The following is an 11,833-nucleotide window of genomic DNA, read 5'->3' on the forward strand; positions in this document are numbered from 1 at the left end:
ACTCCCATATGAATTGCTCATAGTTGCAGTTTTGTTCCTCCCATATATCCCATTATTAATATTTTTTCTCCAAAGATGTCTTTGACTGAAATGAAGACACTGCTTGAGTTCCCTCAGGTGCCTGTTTCATCATCCTTTATTAACTCCTTTCTCTGCCTTTGTTTTGGTGCTTGGGTAAGTATTCTATTCTATATAGGTCTTATACTGCAGTCATCATGGTAGTACCTGAGCACTCTGCAGTTGTGCATTAAGCAATGTGACTATGCATTTGTCAGGTATTTATTCTCTCATCCTCTCCCAAGGGGAGAAACACGTCCTGTGGAATGTCTTATTTTGGTAGAGTTTTAGGGGTTTGTTTTGTTTTTTGTTTTTAAATACAGTAGATTCCACATATTAGCAAGTCCTCGGTCTTCAGCAAAAAGTTATTACCCAGCAGTTGCTAATAAGTGGATGGCAGGTTTGCAAGACTACAGCCAGGGAAGGTAGCTCTGGGATGTGCTTTCACTGGCTGCAAACCAGCTCAGGCAAAGCATCAGTAGGAAGGAGGACAGCAGCCTGGATGCCAGGGTTCTCGGTGGGGAGGGAAGGTGCTAGGGGTCCCATGGGGCTATACAGTACCTCTCCTTTCTCTATGCGTTGGGGCTCAGCATGTCCCATCACTTGCTTCCCTGCATGCAGTCTCCTGGCAAGATGCAATGAGGGTTACCATGCAGCTCAGCATCCAAGCTGCAGCCCCCTTTTCTGCTACTGCCCTGCCCACAGCCTCCCCTCCCTTACCTTACCTCACCTTCTCTGTAGTTCCTCTACATGGGCAAGTTTGCTTAGCTGCAGTCAATTGCCATGGTGTCCGGAGTGGTTCACGAGCGTGAGTGCCAACCTCAGGACACACTGTCAAGAAGCAAGGCAGACACCCCAGGCTGGTTGTATGTTCTATAATTAGATTTCACCAATCCAGTAACAAATGTTTACTCCTAAAGCACTACAACAGTTTTACTGTGGAGTCACAGAAAGTTTCCTTGGGCATTCCAGTCTATCTTGCCTCCCAAGAACGTTGGACTTGGTGGTAGTTGGTTGCTATATACCAAAAATCACAAAAATTTAAATTGCTTTCAGTCCTAAGGGATCAGTCACTTACCCCAGGTAAGCTAATGTGTAGCTTCAATCTCTCACCAAAGACAACACTTGTAGCCAATTCTGTAATAAACTAAAGATTTATTTAACTAGGAAAAAGAAATTCGAGAGTTGTTAAAAAGTTAAAGCAAGCAAATGAGTTACGTTTTGTGGTTTTAAAAGGTGACAGCTATAGTAATCTGTTAGCTCTGAATCTCTTTTAGGGCTAAACCAGGCTGAGTGCGGGGATCTCTGTTTCTCTTTCATAGCTCTGGCCCAGTGAGAATCCAAACAGCAAACAAAACAAAAAAAGTAAAAATTTTCTTGGGAGCTGATTTTATTTCCTTTTTCCAGAATTCAAGCTGGTGGGAAGAGCCCTTTTGCACATAGCTTCTTCATGGGTTTGAAAGGGCAATTAACAAAGCCTTTGTATTGCAATGTCCTACAGTGGCTCATTTAGTTTTGATAGGCCTCCTTGATGGTTAGAAGACAATTTCTCCTGACTTGGTTCACAGTTTCAAAGCAAATGTTTTTTTACAGTTATAAAGCAGGAACTTAAATATTACCTTATAGCATGTGATAAAGAAATAATAAGTGAGATTATTGCATGCAGCAATTTACAAGCATTTCATAAAGTCTAAACATTGTTACAAGTTCAGTATCCATCTCAACCATACTAACACACAGGTGAAACAGACTAGTTTCCATAAATGAATTTTGTCAGTGTGCAACTGACGCCTAAAGCCTTGGCAAGCGCTGGCACCTGGTCTGCCAGCATCACACAGCCCCAGAAAGAAGCGCTGAGCACTGGTAGCAGGCAAGTTTGCAGGGCTGCAGCCTAGTAAGGCATGTCCTAGCATCTCCTTCTCTGCCTGCAGTTGGGGCCTTTCTTCCCCCAAAAAGATGGGTAGCAGGTGTCATAGGTTGGGGGAGGGTGTGCCTCCCCAAATCTATGCTCCACGCCCAGGTCCCCTCCTGCAGTTCCTGGTCCTCTGCTGGGGCTGGGGCTGGGGCTGGCTGGCCTGCTGCAGGGACTCAGGGCGGCTGGTGCTTGGACTGTGCTGCCCAGCGCACTGGAACTGGGGGCACTGTGGCCTTGCCATCCAGCGCACAGGGGCTGACGGCGCTGCTGCCCAGCACTCTGGGGCTGGCCGCCTGGTGCACCTGGGCAGGGGGCGCTGCAGCTGTGCCACCAGGTGCTGGGCTGGGGGCTGCAGTGGGGGTGCTTTGGGCTACTGACGGGGAGGGGGACAAATGGAGAGAGGGAGAGGCAGGGCCTTGGGCATAAGGGGAGGGGCCAGGGACTAGCCTCCCCCAATGGCCACCCATGCCCAAAACGTTGTTAATAAGCAATATGCAATATACAGTTAACAATGAGGGAAGAATGCACAAATCCAAACTGTTCAGCATAGCATTCTGTAAAGCATCTTTGAAGTTGAATAGCAAATTGTCAGCCTCACATGAACAATATCTGGGGAAGGAGGAGGGGGGAGAGATTCCATCACATTCTAGCTGATGGCGCTACAAATGCTTTTCACCCTAATTTTCAAAGACAAATGTTTTGATTATATAGTAACATTCTTTTAAGTGGGGGAGTCCTGATTATCCTAATCCTAATTAATCAGATTTCCCTATTGAGAGAAGATGCCTTTTTTAAAATAAAAAATGATTCTCAAATTCCCTTATTTCATTCACATCAAACCTGATAGCTCACTAAAGACTGAAAGGTCTCCCACTGACAAAAGGCTTAAAGTGTTTGTTCCCCGAAAGGAGATGAAATAGAATTGATGGAGAGAAATCCACCGCCATAGAGTATCTGAAAAGTCTTAAAGTGAGCTGATTTTAAATGATGCTTGGAAAGGGTCATTGAAGTAATTTTGTTTAATTGACCCTGTATTAGAAAGGGTCTTTAGAGGAAAGACCATTTGTTTTCAATAGTCACCAAGTCCCTATGTCAACACCACCTATCATATGGAGGTATCTCTATTTAGGCAGCAGTCCTTACCGTTAATGATTTGGAGGATGGTGTGGACTGCACTCTCAGCAAGTTTGCAGATGACACTGAACTGGGAAGAGTGGTAGATACTCTGGAGGGTAGGGAAAGGATACCGAGTGACCTAGACAAATTAGAGGATTGGGCCAAAAGAACCTGATGAGATTGAACAAGGACAAGTGCAGAGTCCTGCATTTAGGACGGAAGAATCCCATGCACTGCTACAGACTAGGGACTGAATGGCTAGGCTGCAGTTCTACAGAAAAGGACCTAGGGGTTACAGTGGACGAGAAGCTGGATATGAGTCGACAGTGTGCCCTTGTTGCCAAGAAGGGGCATTGCCAGCAGATCGAGGGACGTGATCGTTCCCCTCTTTCGACACCGGTGAGGCCTCATCTGAAGTCCTGTGTCCATTTTTGGGCCCCACACTACAAGAAGGATGTGAAAAAATTGGAAAGAGTCCAGCGGAGAGCAACAAAAATTATTAGGGGGCTGGAGCACATGACTTATCAGGAGAGGCTGGGGTAACTGGGATTGTTTAGTCTGCAGAAGAGAAGAATGAGGGGGGATTTGATAGCTGCTTTCAACTACCTGAAAGGGGGTTCCAAAGAGGATGGATCTAGACTGTTCTCAGTGGTAGCAGATGACAGAACAAGGAGTAATGGTCTCAAGTTGCAGTGGGGGGAGGTTTAGGTTGGATATTAGGAAAAACTTTTTCACTAGGAGGGTGGTGAAGCACTGGAATGGGTTACCTAGGGAGGTGGTGGAATCTCCTTCCTTCGAGGTTTTTAAGGTCAGGCTTGACAAAGTCCTGGCTGGGATGATTTAGTTGGAGATTGGTCCTGCTTTGAGCAGGGGGTTGGACTAGATGACCTCCTGAGGTCCCTTCCAACCCTGATATTCTATGATTGAGTATCATTAGGCTGTATTTCTTTCCTTATAAAAGGTCATGTATAGCACTGCACAATTGTCTGCATTTTTTTCCATTTCCCCCCATTCTCTGAGGCACTGAGAAGTAGATACTGACAGGCTAACAGGGAGGTGGAGATGAATGGGTCATGCCTCAACTTTTTGACTGCTAATGGTTGAAAAAGGGTGTGTGTGTTGAGGGAGAAGGAGGTAGGAATGCAGTGAAGCTTATTCTCACTTTTCTTTTTCTAGTCTGAGCACTGGCTGCTGCTGAAAGTAATGAACTGATGTCCTGATCTGATTAGGGTGCATCTTCTATTCCTATATTTAATATGGAACTCTGTCCCTTCCGGATTTCTAACAACTCTCCTGTTTTTGTGATCTGAAATCTGTTAGGGTCTCCTCTTCCCCCACCTTTTAATTAAGCAGAACATAACGTGTCCTGCTTTTTGTTGAACTTGCCATTGATTTGATTTGCATCACATCTCAGGTGCATGAAAGACATGCCAATTTACACAGAACAAAATAAGTATCATGAAATTAGATGATTAACAAATTTAAAATTCATTTCATACTAGTTCCAAAGTAAAGCCAAGATTTTCAAAAATAAGACTCTAATGTTAGGCTCCTAAATCCCTATTTAGGCAACTAAATAAGTGATTTTCCAATGCTGACATGGTTCCCATTCATTTCAGTAGAAAAAAATAAGCTCCTATTTTTGAAAATCTTGGTCTCGGGAAACAAATAGAAATGCAGAGGGCCCTGAGAGACAATATTTATAAATTAGGACCCACGTACAAAGATGACAACAAAGTTTTGGCAAAAGAAAAGGTACAAACAGAAAAGAACCATACCTATTTTTGTGCTAAATATTATGTTTTGGAACATGCTGTCTTTTTTAAAAAAGGGAGAAGTAAGACAGTATTTGAAGATGGTGTAGGGAAGAGTTTGAAGCTTCTGAAATAAAACATTCACAAGAGCAGCCTGGGACTATTATTGTGGAAAATTAAAGACTTGTTTTCATTGTCTGACAAAGCGAATGGTACATGGAATATATCACCAGGCTTGTTGGCTGAAGTGTTGACGTCGTTTTTGGTAGTTTAAAATAACAGCAGACAGGTATGTTCAAATCACATCCTTTTTTGAACATGTGCAAAAAATCAGTCCAAGCCTGTTTAACATAAACAGACGAATTAATAACAAGATCACGACGTAATAACTGACACATACTTTCCAAACTTGTGTTCACATTTTCTCTTTTTCGTCAGTCATGTCCATAGGTGAGAAAAGTATAAACAGCTTATGATTGTGTGCATTTTTATGAACCATTTTAATAATATTTAAATTATGCTGCTGTTGTGTCTCTTGGGTTTAAGTGGTGTATTATGATTTGCTCTGAGAACTGAATGATGTATTTTATCCTTTTAACAAAAAAAGGCAATAAATTCTTTATAGAATCAAATGTTAGAGCCCAGTGGAAATTTTTGCGCTGGGGGGCATGAGATTTATTTATTTAGTGTATTTATTTATCAATTTTAAAAGAAACACATCCAGAATAGTTATGTTTGGGTGGCTGATACACTAGACACGAATAGCCTGAAATCCAGAATTCAGCTGTTAAATATAACACAGATTTTCACACACCTCCTATTGATCCCCTCAAGCAAAAATCCAAACAGATGGTTTCACCATGTGACTTGGATTTGAGTCCCGGTCTGGGCTCAGGCTTGGAACTCTCCTAAAGAGCTTAACGCTCCCCTCCACAAAACCTGTGAAAGGAGAGTTAGGTCAGGAGAATGGGATAGCTGTCACACAGTAGCTATTATAGTCACGTCTACCACTGCTGTGGCCACAATGTGAAAATTCATCTCTGCATGTTACATGGCATGTCTGGCCAGTATGGTTAAAAGTCAGGTACCAGATACTCAACACAACGTGTTCCCTTTTCAGGACAGCATAACAGTTGAGGGTATAAGTGTGTGCCTTCTAGCCAGGGCAGACAGCTGTGCTGCAGGGTCTGGAGAAGCATGGAAAGGCCACAATCTATGAGAACCTGCAGCTCTAAGGCTTCTTTGAGAATTGACATTTCTGGCCATTCCACTGCACTGCCAGCCTCCCAGCCAGCAGGGAATGATGCAGTAATGTAGAAATAGAACAGGAGTCATTAATCAATATGCAGACACCCTTCTTTACAAAACAGAGAGGATATTCATCAGGGAGTGCCCTCACCTCCTTGATAAGAGTATCTGATACCCAACAGTAACCCCTCAGCCAGGAGCAGTTAGTCCTCAGATTAAAGAGGAATGAAGGAGTGAAGTAAAGTTGGAAAATATCATGAAATCCAATCCTTTCAAAGAGAAAAAAAAATGGTTACCAATCTTTCCGTAACTGTTCTTCTAGATGTGTTGCACATGCCCATTCCACTGTAGGTGTTTGTGTGCTCCAGTGCACAGTTGTCAGAGAGTTTTTCCTTTAGTGGTACCTGTCAGGGCAGCATGAGCATCCTCAGCTGCCTCATGCATCATGCGCAGGCATAAAGGGCCGAGCCACACCTGACGTTACACCCCATATTCTTTACGGAAATACGTTTATGATATGGATATGGCATAACTGAGATATATTTTATGCAAGATGGGTCTTATAAGATATCATCTGAAAGGTTATAATTTACTGAATGTGATTATCCAATTTGTATGCATGTATCATTTCTATATCTAAAGTTAGGAATATTGGCTATGTAACAATTACAACTGGGTGTAAACTTGGGAAACACCCACCAGACAACAGGCCATCAGCCTTGATGGGCCATTAGGAAGAAACAATAAGACTTTGAAGATACTAATCTCTCTCCTTCCTGAGAAGCATCCTGATATGTTGCTTTGACACTACAAGGTCAGGTGGTCATGTCACCTGGTACTAAACACCAACTTGGACACTGCTGGTACTTTTCCACTGGAAACAAAGGCTTCCTGCCTTATTCCTTAAATTCTATTTAAGGCTGGGGAGTAATGCAAACAGGACTCTTCTCCATTGCCTTCCTGCCCAAGAAGAAAGACTGCTGAAAGTACCTGAAGAGACAAAGGAACTGGGCAGTGGGAAAGGCAAGGGCTGAGTCCATCCTAAGACAGGAGTCTAGTCTGTAAAGAAAAATAACTGGAACTCTAAGCTACAGAAACTCTGCAACTTGCGTAAAACAACATTTAGGGTTAGAAATTACTTTTTGAAACCAGTCTCTTTAAGATCTTAAGCTTGGTATGCGTGATTTGTTTTATTTGCTTGGTAATCTGCTTTGTTTTCTTTGCTATCCCTTATAATCACTTAAAATTGACCTTTATAATTAATAAACTTATTTCTTGTTTATAACATAACCTAGATTGTGTAATTCATATCTGGAGGTGGGGAGGACAAGAAGCTGTGCATATCTCTCTCCGAATTGAGGGAGAGGGTGAATTTTTATGAGCTTGTGCTGTGCAGAACTTTCTATACAGTTCAAGACAATATTATTTTGGGTTTACTCCCCAAAAGGGGGTGTGCACTTGAGTGCTAGGAAATTTCCTAGCTGAATCTCCCCATAGAAAGCTGCTTGCAGACTCTGCGCGATTCTACAGCTGGTGCTTCCCTACCTGTGTGTGTGTGCTGCCAGAGGCCGGAGAGCCTGATTCAGCAAAACATGGAGAGGGAGCCCACGCTAGTGGAGCAGGCAGGCTCAATGAAACCCCAGCACATCAGGTGGCATCCTGGATGGGGGATGTCACAGGTTCAGAGTCTATTTGGACATGGACTGGAGGACCTCTTGTTCAAATTTAGCATTGTCTCTAGATTTTTGAGAGATAAGTGTAGTGAGAGGCAAACGTGTGAAGTGACATGATGACCAGGTTGCCACTTTGCAAATGTCTAATATGGGCATGTTAATCAGAAATGCTGCAGAGGTCGCTTGGGATCTAGTCGAATGACCCAATACTCTATCCAGCGGCTTCACATTAGCCAAAAAGTAACACAGGTAAATATAGCTAGATATCCATGAAAAAATCCTTTGCGTGGAAACAGGATTGCCCTTCTTTCTGTCTTCAAATGCAATGAACAATTGAGACGAAGACCTGAAAAGTTTAGACCATTCCAGATAAAACTCTAAAGCTCTTCTAGTGTCTACAGTATGCAGTCTTGCATCCCCCTTATTACCATGAGGCTTTGGAAGGTCGGTAAGAAAATTGCTTGATTGAAATGAAAAGTGGAGACTGCTTTCATAAAAAAACTTGGATGGAGATGAAGGTAAACTTTATCTGCGTAAAAAACGTAGATTGAGCCTCCCACAAACACTTAAGGCAGCTCCAGTGTGGATCACTACTAGGCATTGCCTTATCACAAGAGTGGTAGGGCTTGAAACCCAGAAAGCATGGCACATCTCTGGTACGCAGACTGGGTGCAGGAACCATACAAAACAATATTTTTTTAATTAACTAACTACTGAATAACCCTAACTATACAACGGGTACTATTTAGAGGTTTTGACTAAAGATTTGCAGAAGCAAGGAGATAGAGCTCCAACAACTGCCATGGGCAGCAGGGGTGCTGGAACAATTTGTATAGTGGGGGTGCTGAGAGCCATTGAACCAAACTGTAAACCCTGTATATGATAGAAACCACTTCAAGCTAGGGGTTGTGGCAGCATCCCCAGCACCCCTGGTTCCAGCACCTATGGGCAGTAGGAAGGAATTGGAGGGGGCCTAAGTGGCTTGGCTCTTTATGCCTGTGTGTGGTGTTATGAATATTGGCTGCATACTTGTTTGAGTCTAAGTAGGCTGTAGTGAAGCAGTTGGTCAGCTTCCTGAGAAAAGAATATACTCAGTAAGTGCCCCATCAAGAAACACTTAAGCCAACATATAGGAAACTATTTTGGTGCCATGTTTTGGGTACCCAACCTGACACCTTGACCTGAACACCTGCAGCTCCCATTTACTTCAGTTGGCGTTGTTGAGCCTCATCACTTCTGAAAATCAGGCTCTGAGTGTCTCAAATTGGGCAATCAGAAAAAGGAGACACCCAAAACCAGGCCACTTGAAAATATTGGTATTAATTTATTTAATTTGAGACTGTAGTGCAAGCACTGAAAATTGTGGACCAATTTTGCTCTCATTTCCACTGATGGAACTCCCTGAGCTTTGATGGGATTGCAATACTGTAACTGTGAACTGAATTTGACCTAGTACATTATTCTTTCATTATTATTACAATACTTCTGAAGGTATTCTTTTAAATCACATAGACTAATAGGATTTGTCTTGAGTCATTTGTCTTTTCATTGCCATAATTTGTTTTTCTGCCAAATATTATTTCATCATCATACTAATGTTAAGTAATCTTTTCCTAGTGTTTATGAATTTCTAAAAAAGTTACGTAATATAAAGGACATTGTCTGCCCTGATGAGATCAAAAGCCAGACAGCAAATTAAGAGCATGTTCTCTAGAAAGATATAATATTAATAAAAAACTTAGCTTTCAGAGAAATTCAAAGTTATTTATTATTGTTCAATAATTCACCCTCACAACAGTCTTATGATATAGATATAATACTTTTTCTAGATGGGGAGTCTGAAGCATAGAGGATAAGTGACTTCCCATGATCCATATAGTGAGTCAGTGGCAGAGATGCCACATGGATGTAGCTATATTTGGATGGGCCAGAAAGCACAGAGTATAGTAGGCCTCTGCTGCATAACTTTGAAATTCTCTTCTTCGCATGCTGTGTTTCTTTTACCACCAACCCAAAATATCATCCCCACCAGTTCCTGCTGATTCTGACCTTCTCCTCACCTCTCCACACCAAGTTGCTTGTGGTACTGCCTCCATTTTCTCTGAAATTTACAGAAACTACCAGAGGCCTTTATCTGTTTTCCAGCACCAGCAAAGAGATCCTTGCAATGAGATAGATCTGGAAGCTATTGCTGCACCTTGCTGGTCTTCTGCTCTCTCCTCTGAACTTCTATGCTTCTCCCCTTCCAAAGACCAATCAGAGGTAGGAAGAGAGGCAGTCCTGGAAATCTAATCATTTCCTCTGAAGCATCAGGAGCTCTTGCAGTACTCTCTGGACCTGTGGACCACCCTCCAGTACCCCTGAGGCAGGATTTACACCCATAAATTGACAACTGAACCCAGAAATCCTGCCTGAAGTCACTTATTCTAAATGCAAGATTGAACTGCTTGCCCAGTTATAAGTGGGACTATTTCATGTGCCTATTTATACCTACAGTAATAGCAAAGATCTTTGAAACAAGAGAAGGCTCTTTGGTCAATTATATCCATTATTTGTTTTCTTCACTTTAATGTATTTGTTCTTCATAGCTTATCCTCTATTCCTGTTCAGAAATTACTTGATATTTCTTTTTACTTCAGTATCTCTGTTTTGGTAAACTCTTCCTGATGTATATTGTCTTTCATGAAGAAGTTTTGCCTGCTTCCTGTTTTTATTCCTTTTCAGTGTATTATGGATACATGGTATGCATCCAGTAAAGCAGCAGCTTTATGGCCACACAGATAGATAGATATATAAGAGCTCATGTTCCATTGAATTCCATGAGGCTACATTAATACTGTTTGATACACACTGTCAGGGTTCCCTCACCACTTTGAGCTCTGAGGTACAGATGTGGGGACCCGCATGAAAGACCCCCTAAGCTTATATTCCACCAGCTTAGGTTAAAAACTTCCCCAAAGCACAAATTCCTTTCCTTGTCCTTGGACGGTATTGCTGCCACCACCAAGTGATTTAAACAAACATTCAGGGAGGGGCCACTTGGAGCCCTATCCCCACCAAAATATCCCCCCAAACCTCTTCACCCCCTTTCCTGGGGAGGCTTGAGAATAATATACCAACCAATAGGTTAACAAGGTGAGCACAGACCAGACCCTTGGGTTTTTAGGACATTAAAAACCAACCAGGTTCTTAAAAGAAGAACTTTATTATAAAGTAAAAGAAGCACCTCTGTAAAATCAGGATAGAAGGTAATTTTACAGGGTAATAAAAAGATTTAAAACACAGAGGATTCCCCTCTAGGCTCAACTTCAAAGTTACAAAACAGGAATAAACCTCCCTCTTAGCATAGGGAAAATTCACAAGCTAAAACAAAAGATAATCTAATGCATTTCCTTGCTATTACTTACATTTTCTGTAATTTTAGATGTATCATTTGAGTAGGAGCTGGGTTACCTGCGTGATCTCTCTCTTTGTCCCAAGAGGGAACAAAAACAAAGAGCACAAACAAAACCTTCCCCCTGCCCAGACTTGAAAGTATCTTCTTTCCCCATTGGTCCTTCTGGTCAGCTGCCAACTAAGATAATTCAACTGATTAACCCCTTACAGGTAAGTGATTCTGCACCTCTGGCCAGGAGGGATTTGATGTTACTGCATACATAAAGGTTGTTACCCTTCCCGTTATATTTATGACACACACGTACTGTGCAAACGAATTAACACCTATTAAAAAAGGAACAAGTGATGGGTAAAGAAACAAAATGTAAAATGTCATACTTTTAAAGTAGGTAAATTTGTGTGTCCAAACTCTGAAGAAAAATGTCAATAGCTAATCATTAATTATTAAAATACTTATATAACCATCCATCTCTGAAGTTTCGTGTATGAAGTATTCAAAATGTCTTGCAGTCATATAATGTATTAACATGTTGTTGGTATGTGGGCCACTATTACCTGGCTGAGGTAAATAAAGCATTGGTATAGAGCAGGCAGTGGTTAAGGATGAGATTACACACATTGATATAAACTGGTAATGGGCTAGCTGGTCCATTAACAAAAGACTCTTACAAATA

This window comes from Chrysemys picta, chromosome 1 (assembly GCF_011386835.1).
Source record: "Chrysemys picta bellii isolate R12L10 chromosome 1, ASM1138683v2, whole genome shotgun sequence".
Taxonomy (NCBI): domain Eukaryota; kingdom Metazoa; phylum Chordata; order Testudines; family Emydidae; genus Chrysemys; species Chrysemys picta.